Below are 20823 nucleotides of genomic sequence, written 5' to 3' on the forward strand. Positions count from 1 at the left end.
TTAAAAGTCACAACTAAGAGTTTACTGGAGTAGCCTTCTATTCAAACTAGTAATATTTTTATTTAATATTCGTGACCTGTGTTTTTCTGAATGTTTCTGAATAAACCCTGAGTAGTGTTATGTTTCTTCTCCAGTAAGAGAATTTTTGACTAGTTTAATAATTTTAGTTCCCATCAAAAAGTTATAGTACTTGTCATAGACCAATGATGGAGAAACTACGATTCTTATTTTAATAATAAAATGTATAAATACCTATAATTAAAATTTTATTTATATATTTTCTAAATTCAATTTGTGTCATCAGATATGAAACTCGAGTGGAGCTATGGTACAATATGGCAAAGGGTTAAACATTTTAAAACAATAATATAGAAATTTTTAATTTCAGTGTTTCAGCTTTTGTGGGAAAATTTCCATAGAAATTGGAATATTTTAATACGCAAAATATAGTTGCTAGAATTTGAATAGAAACTGATTTAAAAACTTCTCCACGTACAAAATATGGAACTCGCCCTAGTAAACGTGCACAAAATTCGCGCCAGATTAACTTTTGGAAACGCAGTCGCATTGGTATCAAAGAATTTTCAAAGCTATATTTTCGAGTCTTCGTTGTTTTTTATAATAAAATAGAGTGGCCCGCTCGTAAAAAAGTTTTGGATTATCGACAGCGTCGAAGAAGCACGAGTAGGGGGATGATTTCGTCCCCGGAGCGGAGCGTAAAGATTGTCGCTCGAGCGCAGGAATTACTGTGCCACTTGCCGCGACCCGGATGCAAAATGAAAAGGAGGAGGGACGAAACGGAAACCGGGCGTAATCCATATTCCATACGCCATGGCTGAGGAGACGCTAACGGAACCGGAGTCGATACGGAAAATAAACTACGCGAAGGAACTATACGTAAATGTGCCGCTGTACGTTGCATGCACGGAGGGAGGAAGTGCAAAGAGAAATGAGACACGATGATAACAAGCCAGAAAGCGGAAAAGAGGACGACTGGGCGGGGTGGGGTGGAAAAATGAAGAGAGCAGAAATGTGACTGGAGAAAGGAAGGAGTAAGACAGACCGAGGGAAAAGGGAAATGGAGATGGCGTGGGAGGAAAGGGATGTAAGGGACAAGGGAGAGGCAGCCGCATTCGATACTATACCGGAGGCTGCGGTCGGCACTTGCCTAAGCCGGATATTCGAAATGGAAACCGAATGTGAACACGGTTCCCGGTCGCTAGTGTGACGCGTGCATTCCACGTGTCTGCGGCCAGAATACGGCATGTTTGATATTTGCGTTTTAGGCGATGCCTGCTGACCTACGCCGTCCCGTCGACAAGAATTTTATTCCGCGAAATGTCTGCCGGCGGCCCCGTGAAACCGACGATCGACGTTCGAAGTTATTCTATGCGGTCGATTGTTCTACCTTATATCGCGCGTTTTACGATCGGGTCGTTTCATTGGAAAATGCAACATGGGTTTCCATTGCGCGTGTAAAATCTATTTTTTTTTTTTTTGCCGAAGACAATGCTGGAGGAAAACCAGAACGCTGCCAATTACAACCACCCCCTGAGGGCAAAAAGTTTTGTGGAGTTGAAAATATTGCAGTTTTTGAAAGGAAAAATACAATAGACTGCGGATGTTTATGCATTTATGGGAAATTTGAATTCCCAAAAAATTATAGAATGCACTTTAGATGCAAAAATATAGGAAATACATAAAATACGAATTATTATATGTAGGGGCTGAAACAACCCTCTAGTAACCTTCAGAATAATTCGTAGAACGTGACATAGTGAGATCGTAAATAAAACATCGAACACTTTAAACGGTCGAATGGGATTAATTATATTATAGTTAGTTTATATTTATTCATTTTATTGTTAGTTTGGTCAAATATCAAATATAGAGTGATATTTGAAAATATCAAATATAGAATTCCACATCAAACTTGTGTCCTTTTGTCTATACAGTTACTACCACAGGTATTCGTGTACTATAATGGTGATTCACTATAAATGAAGAGAAACTTGTTTCTTATGAATTTTTTTCATTTGTTTTTAGCAAATGTTGTTATCGGATAATCTGGTACTTGGTTCATTTTGATGTACGATGGCTTTCCTATTTCTAACAAATTTTTATCTCAGATTTGTGATTAAATATTTAGCCTTGTTTCTGCACAGGCTGAACCATAAAAGTTCGGTTATCCCTAACAAAGCACCTACTTTCAAGAGCACTCTCGCGGGGTACGTTCTCGAAGACCCTTGGGCAAGAATGTCAGTCTGTATCTCAGCAAATTAGGGTGCGTCCAGACTTCAGTTTAAGGCCACATCCCCACATATTCAAGGTTAGGTTAACAAGAACACAGACCTTTCTTTTCATTTTCCCTTTTTATTCAATTCTGATTTTCTTAATGCAAACAAGTTTGGTACTATAAAGGCGCACTATTATTATTTGTGGTATTCTTTTAATGAAACAAAATGCAACAAGTGAGACTGAGAAATTGTGACAGAGATGGTGATCTTTATAATTACAAAAATCCCATAAATATGATGATAACATTTTCATTAACACAAAACTAAAAATTCATCGTTGCATTAGTACTTTATCTCATTTATTGTTGTCATATATCAGGAGAGCCTCTAAGATCATAATTACATTAATTATTCATAGTATTCGTTTGGCTGGTTCGCTAGCTGTACTATTTCCCCCCACAGCTATTCGATTTTTCCCCTTTTTGCCCCGATTTAGTGACTTTCTTCACAAGTAGGAGCGTGACATTGGGTGGTCGGTTAGACGCTGGGTTCCACTGTAGATCCACCATTTTTCACACGATCGAGCTGGATCACACCACGTGTTCCGAAATTACCAGCATGCAGGCTTTCGCGTGCCCGTGTGAAGAGACATTCCTGATCCCGACGTAGGTTTTTTTCTGGTAGTTGCATCGGCATTTGTGTGGTTAGTACCCGCATGGCCTTGCCAATGAGCTCTTAGAGCTAACAACTAAACTTTTTCTGGTATTCATTTATTTCTTCTTCTAAAAATTATAATAGGTCCACTGGATTTTGGATTTTATTAAACTCTCTACTTCAACTTTACAACTTCAGAGCCCTACGAGAGTTCTAATTAAATGTAGTAAATTTTCAAGAAGAATCCTATAACAATTAGTCGACAGAAGTATCAGTTTGTGTAACACATTCACGCTTATTTCGTCATTCGTTTAGATTTGGTAGTACTGTGAACATGTAAAATTAAGGTGCAAAACGTTGTTTTTTAATATACACAAGTAGAATAGATATTTTAATATTTTCTTGTAAAAATATTTATTAAGATTTGTATAGTAGCTTTAGGAATTTATGTGCTCTTCCTCCATTTTGAAGAACACTGTTCCAAAAGGTTATTAATTCAGTGATAATTTGAATACCGATAAATTTTTTAAACAAAGCCTCTGGCAGTGTATTTTAATTTTTCATGAAAAAGAAAATTTTCTCACAAATTTATCTATCAACACTCTCTTACATAAAATATCTTTTAGACGATACCTATAAAATATTTATGTGCTTTTTATAAACTATATCGTAACTCATAAACTACATGGATTTAAAAAACACGAATATAACATTATAAAATGAGATATTTAGGGTATTCTCCAGTTCTGAACTCTGCTACATCGACTATAGTTAACGCTGTTCGTGGCTTCTTGGTGTAAGCCGTGTTCCGTTTCGCCAGCGTTGCAACTGGCTTCACCAGGATACTGTAACATCGGTATCAGTCTGCTATCAGATTCTCGATGAAGTTGCAATGTTGGCGAAACGTAGAAACACTCTTTCGAAATGAACTCGGCTTACGCTCAAAAGCTTCGAACAGTACCAATTATAATAGTTTGGAAACAAATGTTTCGTGAATTATATTTCTGCAATATAGTTGTAACTGAAAATTCAATTTCTAACACTGAGAATAACTTTTCCTTTATTCCTGGTCTAAAACTAAATGCTATTAGTTTCCATAAAATTGTTTCTCTTAAAAATACTCACTTTTTATAATTAATGATCGTGGACAGCTTTTTGTATTTTTCTTTCTGTAGTTATTCAAGCTTTTAATTTATATATTATTTTTCTGAGTCCATATATTCTTCATAATATTTTTAATTGAATATTTTTTTTTTATCAACAATGTCAGGACAATAATAGCCAATTTATTCAATAAATATGCTATTAGTTTAATTTTTTTGATTTAATTGAGAAGTACATTTTCTTGTACAATATTTACAATTTTATTTCAATTATGACCAATGTTTATAAAACAATTAAACATTTTGTATTAGAAAATAAACAGGAATGTATTGTAGATTCTAAACTTCGTCTATTAAAATCGATTCGTGAAACAATAATTAAAGTTTTTATTCTGATGGCAATCGGATACAAGAAAGCATTGTTTTTTTTATTAAGTCGTGTAATCCTATAAAATCGCCGCTCTTACATAATAATTCCTACCCCTTGAGAAACAGCGAGGTAACTTTTAATGTTGCAGCGAAGCAGTAGCGTGGTTTCCGGAAACTAAAAGGAGGAAGATGCGCGCCGACTTCAAACTTTATTAAGTCATAGCGAATAAATTCGTTAACGAGGTTTCTTGCGAACTAGTTAGAAATTGTTGGTGAGTTTCATGAGTGGAGTGTTGTTCTCCTCTATCGGTTCAAAGAACGGCATATAGATGTTTTGATTAACGGCAGCTCGATCCAAGCATCATTTCAGTAATTGAATCCACGCTTTTCGAGAAAAAATTTTATACTCGCTTCTTACTTACGTTTGGATAATTGTAATCAAAGGCGTTGAAATATTGCAAATAATTATATCACATCCACGAGGAGAACACAAAAATTCGTACGTTCTAACAGAAAAATTCAAGATGGAAGAAGTAAGCGTTAAAAAAAAATTTCTATGCTTTAAATAATAGTGAAACCTATTTTGTAAACGATTGTTTCGTGTACATTGAAATACTGTAAATTGGGATTTTGTTATTAAAACACAGAAACACGCGCGAGAGGTTCGAGCGGAAGGGGCTGAATTATTCATGAACCTGTTGGAACGAAACATCAAAACTGGCCAGGACCGCGAGGGGATAAATATATTACTGTAAATTGGATTTTCATTACTACGATAAGGAAATACGTATGAAAGCATCGACCCGCCGGAACGGAATATCAAAAGTGCCTCCGTGAAGGGTTGAAGCGCAGTCAGGGTTGGAAAGTCAAGAGTTCGACTCAACTTCGAAGTTTTTTAATACTGTGAAGATTCGAAGTCTGAAACTCTTGAATTCTTAATCTTCAGTTTTTGGAACGAAGCAATATTAGGACAGCCGTTCCATGGTTCATCAAATAACGAAACAGTACGCTAAATCATACAATAGTAGACTCCAACCAATATCCAAATTGAGGGGCACACAATCTACTCGACAGTCTGAAACCAATCTGAGGAGATTGAAAAGACCAAACTTCGTGAATTAACAACAAAAATATCAACATTCTAACAGATCTGTCCCATATTTATAAGTTGGTTCTATTTTTGCTAGATTGAAATAAGATATCCAAGTAATTTTTTAACAGATTTTGTCAAAATTGTGAAACTGGTAAGGGATTAAAAGGAAAATATAGGTGTGTTTCTTCTACATGCTTTAACACTAGAAAAATTGTTAAAAATTTACTCTACTGGATTTATTCAAGTATCTATTGTTTCAATATCTTTGGTAGAAATAAATGCACCATAATTGTCGATAGTTTTAGTGTCAATACAGAAATTCTGATACATTCGTGTAATTGTAAATAATGGTTGTAAAAAGAAAAATATATTTTCTCAAAGGACGTGACTATGAAAAATTCGAGAATCGAACCCCTAAAAATAATACAATTTTGAAAAGAGATCAAAGCAATTAAAATTGATAATAAATTTTGTTGGCTAAGGGTAGAAGGGCTCAGGCTCCCATATTCCCCTTCTGTATCCGCCTCTCCAATTTTTCAAATTCCATTTTTTCAAAGGAGATGACTGACAGAAATTTAAGAATCCAACCCTTAAAGATAATAAAATTTTACTTGAGGCAATTAAAATTGAAATAATAAATTTTGTTGAAGGGTAGAAGGGTTCAGGCCCACATATTCTCCTTTAGTGTCCGCCTCTCGAAACTTTTAAGCCCGTCAAGACTTCCTAAGACTTTTTATTTTCGAATTAGAGTCTCCCTGCCCTGCAGATTCGAAATGATTCGAATCGGCAGCGTTCTCCGAGAACCGATCTTCGTTCGAAAAATGGACGATAAGTCTGACAAAGGGTGGCTTCCCCTGCAGGCCCCCCGCGGTCTAAAAAGGAAAGAAAGAAGGCAAGACGAGGAAAGGAATTCGCGAAATCCGAGGGAGGCACAATATGTCTCGTGTATAGGCGGTCGCGTTGCGGGTAAGGCGAATGTAAAAAAAAAGTAGAAGGGTGGTATACTCTCATTCCTGTTCGCACAATGCGTCGTCTTTTAGGTGGCTCTCCTGCAACACACAGTCAACATCGCGTATTAATACGCACTGCCGTGGCTTTTATGAGCTTTGGAAAAGAGAGCGATAGCCTTCTGGCCCCTCCACCTGCAATTTCACCCTGTTTTCACCCTAGCGCGCGCTGCCTCGGCGATGCGTGTTTGCCTCACGGCCTGGCAGGCAACGGCGTCGTCGTCCGTTCGCAATCAAACTTGCGTCGACAGTTCCGTATCATTCTGAATCACGCACACGGTACCGAACCATTCACGTGTGTGGTCCACACCGATCCCACGCTCGATGGCGCGGTGTGCGTGCCAGGACCTTTCTAAACGCAGACACGATGCACTGGTCTAGCCAAGGGTTGCAACGTGAGTGCTTATTACACATTCAAGGCTTGCATTTGCACTGTAGCCTGCTGGAAAGCTGTACGCCGTTTCCCCTATCCCCCCCTCCGCAGCCCTGTGCCGCCTCTCTGCCAGCTCCCTGGTCACTCTTCATCTTTCTATTCCTTCTCGTCCGACTAAGGGCGTTTCGTTACCATACGACATGCCACGGCCATTGCCGAGGTTCCGACAAAAAGATCCCCGCGCAACCGAGATTCTTTCCCTCGACATTTTCATTTCGTTTCGTTGCTTTTCCCTACTCCCCATCCCCGCTTGCCTCGCTTTTTTTTCTTCAGTCGGCGACATCGTCCAAAAATCTTTGACTTTCAGCGGTTTGGGACTCGATCGGTGGATCTGTTTCCTTGTTCGATGGAAGAGTTTGAGATTTGAGATTTTTGTTTCTTTTGAGAGAAAATATGGTGTTTTAACCATTTTAGTGGCGACCGAAAGAATTGTATTTAAACGAAGAATACAGAATAAAGATGTAATTTGATAAGGTTTGAGAAAAAAAAAATAACGAAGTAAAGGGAAAATAAATTAATGCCAATTGTATTTCAATATTTGTTGAAAATTATTTTGAGATATCAGTTTCCTTTTATAAACAGTATTTGCAAATAAGAATCATCGTTTGATGTACTGTAAAGCATAAATACTACATTCTCAATTATTTCTAAAAAAATTTCCCACATCAAAACGCAAAACTAAATAATCCCACGATGCATAGCAAGTGTCAGGAGAATTACTTGCTCCAGAATGAATATGTTTGTCGTTTGAGTGGACAACGACACGAAACCAGGTCCCATTTTGTATTTGACGAGTGTCGAATATGTGGAGGCCCGCGTAAGAGTCATCACAGCGAAACTTTAACGAGGCTACGATGGGCAAAAATAAATATTACCACGCGGGAGAGCTATAGTCGAAACAACATCCACTCTCAGCTCTATGCAACTTTTCCGTTTGCGAATTACGCCAGGACTCGTAGTTTTGCTTCGTATCAGTTTGCATTTACTCGTATGTATGTGCGTTCGAAAATGTCCATGACCACCCACACGAGTAGCGTTTCATCGTGAGCCATTGCAGACATTCAACTGTTTAATGAAATGTAAAATGAGAATTTAAGTTCGCTGTGCTTTATGCTTTAACACTGCGACGATTTACGTATACCTAATGTGGTTTCACTTTGCACGAGTTACCAAAGTAAATCATAGTACATTACAGAAATAATAGCATATTATCCTTCCTATGTGGGACGTTTAGCAGATGTATAATTTTGACAAAATTACAGTACAGTTTTGACGAAATTTAGAAGTTATAGAATTCGACCTAATAATTGTGAGGAGGGTCATTTTTTCGTTAGAAAAATGGCTTCAAAAGGCACCTACAAATTTGAATTTTGAATTTTGGTTTATTTGAGAAACAAGAAAACAAAGACACTTTGCAGCAAAAATTTCATTTTGGTACAAGAAAATAATTCTTTACTCGTGCATGAGTCACATAAAAATTTTAATATGGAACAAAATCTTATATTAGGTAGTATTAAGAGATTTTTATTTCTGCCTAATATCAGAGTATTGACTATTCCTGAAACGGAGCAAGTTCTTGTAAATGTTTATCAAACAAAAAGAACTTGAAAAATTCTAAAAAGAGCCTAACGACATTGCATTAATATCAAAAAAATTATATCGATCAACGGAGCAGCTTTTCGGACACTGTTCGAAGGTTGGAACGGTTGAGGTAGCCAAATGGCTTGTTCTCCAGGGGGAATAAACACGTTGTAAGATATTATGAATCACTTTCCTAGCGGCCACCTATGTTTTATGTAAATCCTATGCGAGTTTATGCGCGATGTGTCCTCGAAACGTCAGCTTCCACGCTCGAATCCTCCCGTACTCGAAGAGTCAAGATGTATCGCGTGATAAATTGAAGAATCATGTCGTGGATGTTTATAGAACAGCCGTTGGCAAACCACATATCTTCTACGATTATGTATTCTATTTTGCCGTCTTCGCGGTGCTACATTAAATTTCAATTAACATCCATTCTGCAGGGTGATTTCAGTAATTGAACAGTAGCTTCTACGTGTAAAATCTTAATTTTAGAAATCGATTTTCGTTCAAATTATTGAACGTTAGCGATATACTTGCACTTTTCACCCTCGTGAGAACTGCAATTACAGAGCTTGTCAGTGATAAAAAACAACCAGTATGTAGCAAATATATCCATTAAAATAAACATATAATACAGTACAGAAAAATAATAAGTCTTTTCTGAATTGGCTTGATGAATTTGAAAAAATGCAATATATGTATATTGGTAAGAGTTAATGAAAATCGCTCGATAAAGTCAAGGGTATTATCAGCTTCTGCAACAATAATTTTGAATATGTGAAGAGAGGTAAAGTTTGAAATTCCCCAAGTCATATATTTCAGATATCTAGGACAAAGCCTAGCCATTAGTTTTAGAATGAAAAATAATTGGTTTTAGTTTTTTCTTTATTCGATGCATAGTGTCTTACACTCGGAACTTTTACACCACTTATCCGGTTAACATTTTCTCTCACATTATATAATGAACTTTTAACATTTGTATAACCTTGTGTATAAAAAATTATTTTCTAATTCTAGTTACAGCTAACTTTATTCCTATACTCCGTTATTTATCTACTTTGGTTTTGTTGGCTTATTGTACTATCTATTACATGTTCTCTTATTTAATTGGGATTTTCATCCCTCGTCCTCTTATCTTATTATTCTAATTTATATTCTTCTAAAAAAACAAATATTACTATAAAAATCACAAATGTCAATACATTTTTTGCCTGATTTAAGCGGCTTGTCTCTGGTTTGATTACTTTAAAAACAAATGTGTCGTGATTCTTTAAGAAAGAATTTGAAGTCAACAGCAAACAGGGACTCAGAAGATTGAAGGAACTCTTATTAATAATAACAGAAGATTTCCAGAACTTCGATGGAACGCGAACGGGACGCAACCATCAAAGGGAGGAGGGTAATCGTTGTGGAAAACCGACGCGTATGTTCGCGAATCGTCGGCGTGGGAATAAATTCTGGGTCAATTTATCCGGGCAAATGGCTTCCGATTAGCCCCGATTCCACCGGTCAGTTGGCACGATTAATGGTTTCCGAAAGGTCGGTTGTCCGGGCTCGAATTACTTTGGAAACTAACGAGGAAAAAGGAGCAGGTTTTTGGTCGTCGAAAGATCGATGCACCGTGGCGGGTTACGGTCGCGTCATTGAGAAAAATTTATCCCCGTTGTAGGCGGTGCAAGAACAGCCACGCGGCCCCCCCGACAAAGGAAAAGACGGTCCTGAGATTTCCGGACCCATAAAAGAACGGGACGAAACGTTCCCCTCCCTCCTCTTTGCCACGAATTTTAGCGCGATGTTCTTATTTCGCCTCCTTCTGTGGACGTTGACTTTGGACGGTCAGCGTCCCGGAGACCCTCTTCAACGTTCTTAGATCCGGGTTTCTTTGAGTAATCACTGGTTAACGTCGACGCTGCCGCTGTTTGAATTCTTTCCCTGAATCGTATGAACCTGCGGTTACCTGATATTCTTTTCTTCCGAGAAACTCGGTCGAGATCTAATGGATATAGAAAGTCTATCGTGTGAAATTGTTGAAACCCGAGAGAACTCCGGGGGAGTAAATCACTCTGGAGAGCAACGAATGTAACTGGTTTTAATTATTTATCGGCGACGGTCGACGTTCTGTGTCCGGTCTTCTGAACGTATGGACGATATAGTTGATAAAATTAATTTATTGCCAGTAAAATTTCGTGTACGTGCAATATATACTCTTTCGCGAGCATGTGTGGGGTCTACACGTTTTTGAAACTTCTGTTTCTTGCTTTTGATATGGTATGATTTTAATTGCGTTGCGTGCGTAAGTTTTTTCTTTTTATTTGGTGTAACTGTTTGTATTATATTTTCCCAGAACCTGGTTGATTATTATTAGACTGCGGATGTTTATTGGAAAATTTCTCAAAAAACTACAGAAAGCACTTAATATGCAAAAATGTAAGAAATACTTAAAGCAAGATACGAATTATTATATTTAGGAGTTGAGATAACCCTCTATAAAGCTCTCATTTTGTTAATTCTATTAATAAAAATATGAATTTGCATAAAAATCCGCAGTCTAATTATTGTACTAGAGAGACAGGAGTATTAAAATCTTTGAAGCGTTGAATTGAATATAAATATAAAATTTGTCAACGAATGAATAAAAATTGAATTGTTACGCTGAACAAATTATTTATTATCTGAATTTTTGGCCCATCTTTGACTGTATACATAGAAGATATGGAATTGAATTTTGTGGTGATAAACGAATAATTGCGTCGGAAGAATATTATTGTATGAATATGGAAACAGAAGCTTCTTGAATCTCTCAGGAGATTCATTAAAGAAACCATATTTGACTCGGGGGCTGTATAATAATAACTAGCGTACCGAATCTGGTCTGCGGGCCACAGTTTGGCGACCCCTACTACGCACCATAATCTATTTATGGTTCTGAGAAGACCGGATTTAATAATGTGAGAATTACATGAACATGTAACAAGATACATATTCTGTGACAGGATACCATTATAGAGTGGGAACCAGAATTTTTCAAATAAAATTGTGGTATATTTCTTGAGTGGAAGTTTGAAATCAAAGTTATATAAATGTAAGCCCTTATATACTTCACTAAAAAAATAAACTTTTTACTCAACTTTGATAGAAAGGGGAGAAAATTAGATATGAATTTAAATTTGATTTGGTTTCGACTCAAATTTGAAGCACTTTTAACCTAAAATTATAATTGTAGGCTCCTATATACTTCACTAAAAAATTGAACTCTTTGTTCAACCTTAATAAAAAATGGGATAAATATAAATTTTAAGAGTCGAAATTTAATCAAATTCGAAGCACTTTTAACCTAAGTAAATGAAAAATAGAAAGATATTAAAGATAAAATCAAACCCATACTATCTACACGTTGCAGACATTATTTAAAATAGATTATAATACATGGTTGTTTGATTCAATGCTTCAATAAAAATAAATAGAAGTGAAAACCGAAAGCAGTAGTACAATAGCAGTACCGGTAATTACAAATTATATTAACAAAAAATAATGATACTACTGTCACAGTAAACCCACTGTGTATATTTTTGAAATTTCTTTAAATCGAGCACGAAAAATACAAATACTCAAAAGTTAACATTATTTTCAAGTGATTAATGTTATTCAGAATTTCGTAATCGTTAAGGTTCACGACAGCCTTTGAAGGAAACGTTGTACGTTCGAAATGCTGGTGACTTTTAGGTGTTAAATTGGAATGCAGCGCAAATAATGGGCAGGTAGATTCGCTAGTACGAATTAAATGCATGATCGAGGATTGCGTCGGATTGATACGCAATTTCACGTGGACGTCTCGAGCGTAAAGACGGGGGAAACGAGGATCGAAGTGGATCGAGCGGATGGCGGGCTGCCGTGGCTTTACCCCGGCGTGACGGGCCACATTCCACGCATTCCTCGCGGTCACGGCCATATCTCCCATTCCTCTAGATTTCTCGTCCCACCAGCCCTACCATCGGTACCATCGCTACCACCGACACCATCCTCCGCACCAGCGCCACCATTTCTCGCCGTGCACCTTTCTAGCCTACTCTTTCCGTACGTCACCCACGCCTGAAATATCTTCATACGCTTGATTTCTACTTGCAAATTTTTATTCGCCAAAGTGACGCACGGAGCAGGGAACGAACACGTTCGAACGCCACGGTTCGGATCTAGTTTTGTATTAAGCCGTCCCATAAGTTCGTGTCGTTCGATATTCTGAACTTGACGAGGATAAAATGTATTATTTAATAGAAAACAAACAAAATTTCTCAGTTCAGGGGGTTTCGAAAATTTTAAACATCAATGATTCGTACAAATTTGAGACAAATAGATATTGTATCAAAGCTCGAAGTTTGGATGTCACATTGGCTTACGCTAGTAAGTGCATTGGATTGCATGAATATTTTTGTTAGCATATAAAAAATAAAATACAACTGTCTCCAGGCTTATTACTGGGCAAACAATTTGAAAATGTCAATGGTTTAATAAAAAGCGTTGAACTACATTTTAATAAAAAATCAAACAAATTTTGTAGTAACGAATAGCTGTACCAAAGGAAGGGGAGGGAGATGCCCAACGAGAAGAAGTTTACTGTTTTTTATAAAATTCCATTATATATTTAAAATATTGTTTTAAGTTGTAGTGCAAACCTCGGTACGAACACATGGGAGGACCTAATACTTTGGTTGCAATGGACGGAGAAAATTGACTCGTTTTCTTCCAATCAAAGATGGAAGATTTTTATTGGAATAATAGACTAACAAGAAGACCATCGTATAGGAATTTATTCGTGATGTTAAGTTTGTATCTGTAGCGATTCAATTTACGATGACTCGTTACGTGCTTAACGAAATTGTTTCGAGAGCGTGGAACTATCGTTCAGAGATTGGATGAATCAGTTCGAGGTCGAATAGAAGAGACAAATCACAGTTTCTGGATGTACAGAAATGATATTATGTTTTTCTACTGCTTTTAACTATTTCTTATTACACTGTATTTTAATAAGCCAGTATTAAAACTCAGTTTACTTCTTATAATTAAAAATTTAAGTTCAAAAATTCCTTTTTATTTTTGAGTTATTATATTCTCATCGATAAACACTGAATACAATTTATTTACTATAAATTCTTAGAGGAAGAACTAGAAGGAAGAAGCCATTTTCATCAATTTCTTTAATGGAATGTTCTTATCTAACAAAACAGTGTATAACTGAAAGAAATGTACTACGTTCCCATTATTTTTTTTTATCCTTACAACGAGAGAGATTCTAAAATTTGGTCACCTATTTGTGAAGCCCCCTTGTATATGTATATCCCCAGAACCGAGTATCAGGATACTTCCAGGTATATCGTGCAACCGCTGTATCTCTTCCAGTCGCTGTTCCAGTTTCAATTTCTGCTTCATCGACCACTGTATTTCTACGCGAACCATTGTTGTCCTTCAAAATATAAGATTGCTGAAAATCTATATCAAATACGTTATCGTATCCATTACATCAAACGCGTATACGTCTCTCTAGAATATTTGAAAATGTACTGTAATGCAAATAATGAAAAAGCAATGTAAATTTTGCACTTTTTCTTGCGACACAAATTGCTATTGTTAAGGAAGAGAAACGTAGAATTTGCTATGCGTGAGATATCCGTGCGTTGTGGTCGAGTATCCATCACGAGTATTTGGGACAGAATGGATGAGATTCAGTGAGAATGTTTAGGCTAGACTCTAGCTGTTGGAGTATCGGTTGCGATCGTGCGTGGGAATAGATGCTTAGAAAGCATGTGAAGATTTCGTCTGCCACAGAACTAGTCAGTCTTTGAGAGAGTCGTAGTCTTCCACCGAGAGTTGCTGGGGAAAATTTATACTTACTTGGAAATTTCATGAAAGACAAAATTACAATAACTACAACTAATTGCATGCATAAATTATAAATTTTGCAGGAAGATGATAAGCTACAATAATATAATATAACCAAATAATTTAGGGTAGTATCGTGTATGCAGAAGACCGTTCTTCTATTTTAATTTACATTTTTCCAAGCCGGACAAGCTAGTGTCCGATGACTTATGACGGTCAGAGTATGTGGCAGGGAATTTTATGAGATTCTGACGCGATTCCGAACAAAGTACCTGTCAGGACCCACCCCTGATACATATTAATACATCGTGATGTATAGGAAGCTTTTTTACTCGAAAATATTCGATATATTAGTGACACATAAATTCGAAATATCGAACGTCTAATTTTAATTCGTGTCTGCGGTTCCTAAATAAGAAACGAGTTCCCGAACGAGCATAAATAAAGGCAAGAATTGCGATAAATTTTATAAATAGTAAATGGCAAATATTAAAAATTTGGACCCAGAATTTTTCAAGGATAATTAATTTGTAACGGCAATACATATTGCGTACTGTTACTTATTATAGTCACTCTAAACAAATTTTAACCTTGCGTTTATGTGTATAGAATTTTACAATAGATATATAATTCGTAAAAAAAATTACTGAAAGTCGAATACTCGTTACCGTCAATAAACATGCAATTTAACGAATTGCAAGTCAATTGTGCTTAAGAACGATTCTATAAAGTGTGTAAATAATTATGAACCTGGATGCAAATATCGTCGATCTTAATTTACTTATTAATCAATAATCGAAGAGGGTTTATAGGTTGTATTTCGAGCAGAGACAGTGAAAATGGTTAGAGTAGAATATTGCACGATATAATGAGATCTATTTTCCTACGAACAAATTTTTCTCAAAGATACCGATAATTCGGCTCGGTGCTATTGTACTTTTCTTTTTGGAAGTGGTATCCTCTGATCCCCTACCGAGGGCAGTAGCGATATACCATATATCACACGCGAGACCTCAGTGAACCCTAAAATACGAAAAAAAGAAATCTGTCGTTATCCGTAATAGCAGTGGTCGCAGCCCGTGGCTTGCAGCGGTGAATTTAATCGCTCCTGTTAACTTAAAGTGGCAGATACAAAATTCTGTTCGTTCCCTTTCGTGGATTTTAATATTGAAAATTTATCCAATCTACAACAGGTACGGGACTCCGATAAATTACAAAATTATTAATAAACTGTGGCAGTCAATTTCTTTGAAGCGATTGTGGGGGCATTAACCGATCTACAATTTAAATTAAATATTACTTTTGCATCCCCTAAACTACCCATGATAAGTAAAAATGTATAAAATAAAACATTCATGGGCTGTTCTATTTAAAATAATGATAAATTATAAAATTATTAGTAAACTATAGTAGTCAATTTTTTTAACACTATTGTGGGTGTAGTAGCTGTTCTGCAATTAAAATTAAATATTATTTTTGCAACCCTTAAACTAACCATGATAAGTAAAAATGTATAAAATAAAAGATTCATGGGCAGTTCTACTGAAAATAATGATAAATTATACACAATTATTAGTAAATTATGATGGCCAATTTTATTGAGACGATTGTGGGAATTGTAGCTGATCTGCAATTTAAATTAAATATTATTTTTTCATCCCTTAAACTACCCATGATAACTAAAAACGTTTAAAATAAATATTATTATATTTCTTTTCCAATGAACTATTCAGACATGTAATGATTCATGGATAGTTCCATTTAAAATAACAATAACTGCCATCCTAAAAATTCTAGAAAATTGACAAAGAATACCTAATGGTTCCCTCGTAAAGAACTAGTACCGCTTTGCGTCGATCGTTACCCCTATGGGTAGCCTCTATGCCCTTCGACCGCTGCAAGTACTTTTCGAATAAACGGCTCGTAACAGTTTATACTGACCGCCCTGTATATCGCAGAAAGATCCAGCTCACAGAGGCGTGCGGATTGGGCGCAGTTCTAGCCGAAGCCGGTTCTTTGATCAGCAATTAACACCACGAGTAGCTCTGAGCTCGATCTTCCGCATGCTCATTGGATGAACCCTCTCTCGAGACACCCAGAGCGGTTTTCCTCTTGCTCGTCTCTTCACAAATCGAATGGGTTCACCTGTTTCATCATCCTTCGATGCACCTGACGGCTTTGCACGATATTGGTAGGTAGTTGCTTGCACACGCCAAGCACAGTCTGGTCACGCTTCTGATTGATCATGTTTCCGAATAGCATTGGCCAAGTGGAGTTCAGTACAGTCAGAAGCGAAGCTTTCTGGAAAATTGCTGCCCAGAGTTCCAATTCCGGTAAAGTCGAACTTATTTCTTAGACCGCGGCCATGGTGTTCGTGATATGAAAGCACGCGTTCCGAGTTTTTGTAATATTTCCACCCCGGTGGTATTCTATGCACGATTTTCGAGCTTTCGTTCCGTTTTAGGGACGTTTTTTCGTTGTTGTTCACACTAGTACTCTACAACTTTTCTCAATGAATCATACTTAGTGACATACTTAGTAAAAATTATACAGGAATTCAATATGCAATTATAAAAACATTTTTAAAAATTAATACAATTTTTGCTTGCATTTCTTCACTCAAAGTTACTATCGATGAAAACATATTTATATACTTCAGAAATAGCAAATAGACTCTGTTGTTACTAAAATTATATAAATGGATTAAATTTTTCCGAATGAAAATGCTTTCAAATTATTTGAACTCTGTGATTTATTTTAAATAGTCCATTATTTCTGGATTAAGCTGTTCATAAGTGTTATAGCTAAAAATTGATATCGACACGTAGTCTACCAGTAAGAATGTTATATTATGAAGATTCCAGCGTAATTTATTATTGCATTATTGGTTCGTAGCGCGAAGCAGCGTGATCGTTTCGCAGGAATTCGGTACGTCGACGGTTAGTTAGTATTGTCGAAAGGTCATAGTTATCCTGATAGATTATTTTAGCTGCAATCTCCTCGCAAAGCCAACGTTCAATGCGACCGATACACGATACACGATATCGTCTATCCGATTGCAGATTCTTTTCAGAAAATCCCGTCTGGACCGAACTGCTGGCGCATCCAATCGAGATCCAATGTGCAAGATGGCGTTTCCTTACGTAACACACGCTCGCGTACATAGTAACCCATGGAACGTGTCCTTTCGATTCTTTTTTTCCTACTGTTAGTTTTCCTTCGAGACTGACAGAGCCGTAACGCTGGCATTAGGAACGGTAGAAAGATTAGATCAGAAGACACGCTTAGGTCACCAGGGATCCTTTCAGACTCGCGAATTTTCCTTTCATCTCGTGGATGTTAACGTCGATGTTTTAAGGAGATTTTTCAAATATGAACAAATTAGCTAATTGAGGCTCTCTACAAATATTATGAATTTTTTTATTGGTGGACGATGGAAACAGAAATGAATATGTGAATAATCTCTCCATAAGTATTAAAGCTTAAAGTCTTAGAATTTTTTAAATAAATATGTTAAAATATTCACTGGTATTTCTATAATTACTTCCATTTAATAAATTGCATACTTAATCCAACTGAAATCCTATGTGTTGGAAAGAAATTAAAGTCTATAATAAGAAATTTATTCAAAATTAAATACTTTCCACAATATTAAATTGAAAATAAATTTTTTCTATCATTTTGTAATTTTTTTACGAATACAAAACCGTTCGATAATCCAAAATCCTATGTGTTGGAAACAACTGTATTCGTTTACACGAAATTATATAGACCCCAAATAGTTTACTAAAGTGTGATAAGTGACAACAATCCAAATGGTTCCATATATGCACCTCGTGTTGTTGATAATGAAACTTACTGACACGTATTTATTTTTATTCCGTTAAAAAATGAAAGAAAAATTTGTCTTGACGTCACGAAATAATCCCGAGTACTCCCTCGAATTTTGCTAATTAGCGTTAATGCAATATTAAGAGAAGAAAGAAGTTTTACCGTTATCATAGATATTGTTATCGCTCAGCATAGTTTTTTAGTCCGATTTTACGGGATTGTGTTGTTTTCCAGCAACGTGAAAAGCCTAAGGGTACACGCATTAGAGCACGTATTCGCAGGACAATGGATCTACCACCACCTTGGACCTTTTTAGTGGCCCCGGGCGATACCGGCAACTCAGGAACAATGGTCCGTCGTCGAAACACAAACTACAGTTTCATTAGTACTCATAACTGACGAAATTAAGCCCCCTTTTCCTGTCGTCGTTCCTCCTCCTTAGCGGCGTTCCGCGTGTCATGGGTTAATTAAATCTGACTAAAAACATTTCACGAAATTCCGGGTTTTCTCGACTTTCTGTCGCGCACGCACCCAAACAGCGAATTCTCTGATCTTGAAAGTTAAAAATTATTCGCAAAATTTCTTGCGGTACCGATTTAAAAGATTTACATCTGCTCCATATTGGTATATTTATATTTCTATCCAAAGTATTGTCGATATTTTTTTCTCATAAATTTAACGTTATTAAAAACTCGTTTCTTTCGCGCATCGACTATCCAAATTCTACTATTTTACGTAAATAATTTAAATCTGTATCGAAATTTGATATATTTATATTTCTATCGAAAGTATTGCAGATATTTTTGTCTCATTTCAACGTTATTAAAAACACGTTTCTTTCGTGCATCGATTAACCGAATCCTATTATTTTACGTAAACAATTTAACCTACACTTTCACCGGTGTTCGAATACACGTGCCAGCACTTTCCAGAAATACAATCCTAATGCATTGTGTAATCGGGAAAGCCAACCAAAAGGAGCGTGTTTCTTCTCTTCCTGCAACATTCGCCGTTTCCAAGATAACTGACTCTGTTTGGGCCGCGTTTCACGGACGAATGTAAACGCTGAATGTTCAAGCAGACTTCCTCAAGATATATGTGGTCGCTGATTATTTCCAGTGGAACGATGAAGGAAGGGTTGCACGCGTTTCTGCTTGTCAAAAGCATGCACGTAGCTGCTGTATATCATTCTGGTAGCCTCGTAATCAACAGAGGCTGGTATTTGTCTCTCAAGATTATGGCTCCTTGCTATTTTCGGACTGGTTATTAATAGCCAGCCTCGGGGTGAGGATATCCAGGTTATTGGTAGTTAATGCACAAAGTAATTTATTGATAGGAAATCCATAAAGATAGGTACGAATCCTAAGATCTACTATCGCTTCGTTCACGCGAGCACGACCATTCACCTTTTATTGCCAATCACTTCATTCTGTCCCCTGGACAACGTTTGGTGTATAATGTAGATCGTGAAATATTTAGAACCTGGATGAGTCTAGTGTTACTTACGAACGCAATTATCATCGTTATTTAAGTGATACATAGTGATCAAACTATAACAAACATGCCTAAACGTTCCTTCTTAAGAACCAGAGAGACCATGCTTAGCAGTGACCATTTTTGGTACTCGTTGGAAAAGAAAAAATATCAGAAAGGAATCTACAAACAGTGATAAACTTGCGACAAACATACCCAAACTTCTTAAATGTTTCCCCTTTAGGATGAACGGGAGAATATTCGAAAATGGCCATTTTAGACGTTCGTTGGAAAATTTGTTTAACTTTTACAAGTATCTTAAAGTTAACCGAATGTTGTTTGCAAGTTGTAGACGCGATAAAACTATGCGTTTGACGCACGTGCACGTGCGTCTGAATGCTTTCCAGTCGCATAAGCACGTGCACCTAAACGCATGAACACGCACCCACTGTGCAACCAACCTTACACCAGTGGTTCTTAGATTGTTCGTTTATCTACACCTTCCACAGAGTGTTTGAACGATCTCCCAAATAATTTAAAAATAGATCGTTAACATATTAGGAATTATATGAATTGTATTCATTATAACATCCCAACGTTTTGGTGTGTTTAGGTGTGTGTTATAATATTTTCATAACGTATCGATTAATTAACGTTGTCGCAAGACAAGTATTTCAAATTATTTCTACTTGTGTTACTATGCATAATGAAAGAAAATGGTTCACTGTTGTTCAGTTTGACAGAAATTAAATAACAAAAGAATTATATCCCTTTCTATTTAAAATAATCTAGGTGGGCTTTTTTATCCTAATAGTTGTCCTACAAAAATTTGTTGCACATGAAATTTCTAAAAAAATAGCTTATAATTCTTTGTGTAGGTTTAATTCCACTTTACATACATTATATGTATACATTTATCATGACCAAAAAGCCTAATCAAACAAAAACTGTAGCGAATCAACTTACCCAGCATACGTTAAATGAATGAAAATGCTTAATCAATCCTGCAGATAAATTCTTAAGAATGGTGATTTTTTTATTTCGATGACGTAAGTTATCTACAGTCTAATCATTGTTTACGATTGAGAAACAAGGTATTATCTTATCGTATTGCGTCGATGTATGTACATATTTGCTTGATTTAGTAAACGATAGTATTACACGA

General features: G+C 36.4%; 1 protein-coding gene across 1 annotated transcript in view; it reads right to left on the reverse strand.

The window, feature by feature from the left end:
- LOC122395962 (tensin-1-like) overlaps positions 1-20823 on the reverse strand; it is a 134497-nt gene that overhangs the window by 16717 nt on the left and 96957 nt on the right. The window lies entirely within an intron of this gene.

The sequence above is a fragment of the Colletes gigas genome, unplaced genomic scaffold, assembly GCF_013123115.1.
Source record: "Colletes gigas isolate AHSC1104 unplaced genomic scaffold, ASM1312311v1 Colletes_gigas_Sc00001, whole genome shotgun sequence".
Taxonomy (NCBI): Eukaryota; Metazoa; Arthropoda; class Insecta; order Hymenoptera; family Colletidae; genus Colletes; species Colletes gigas.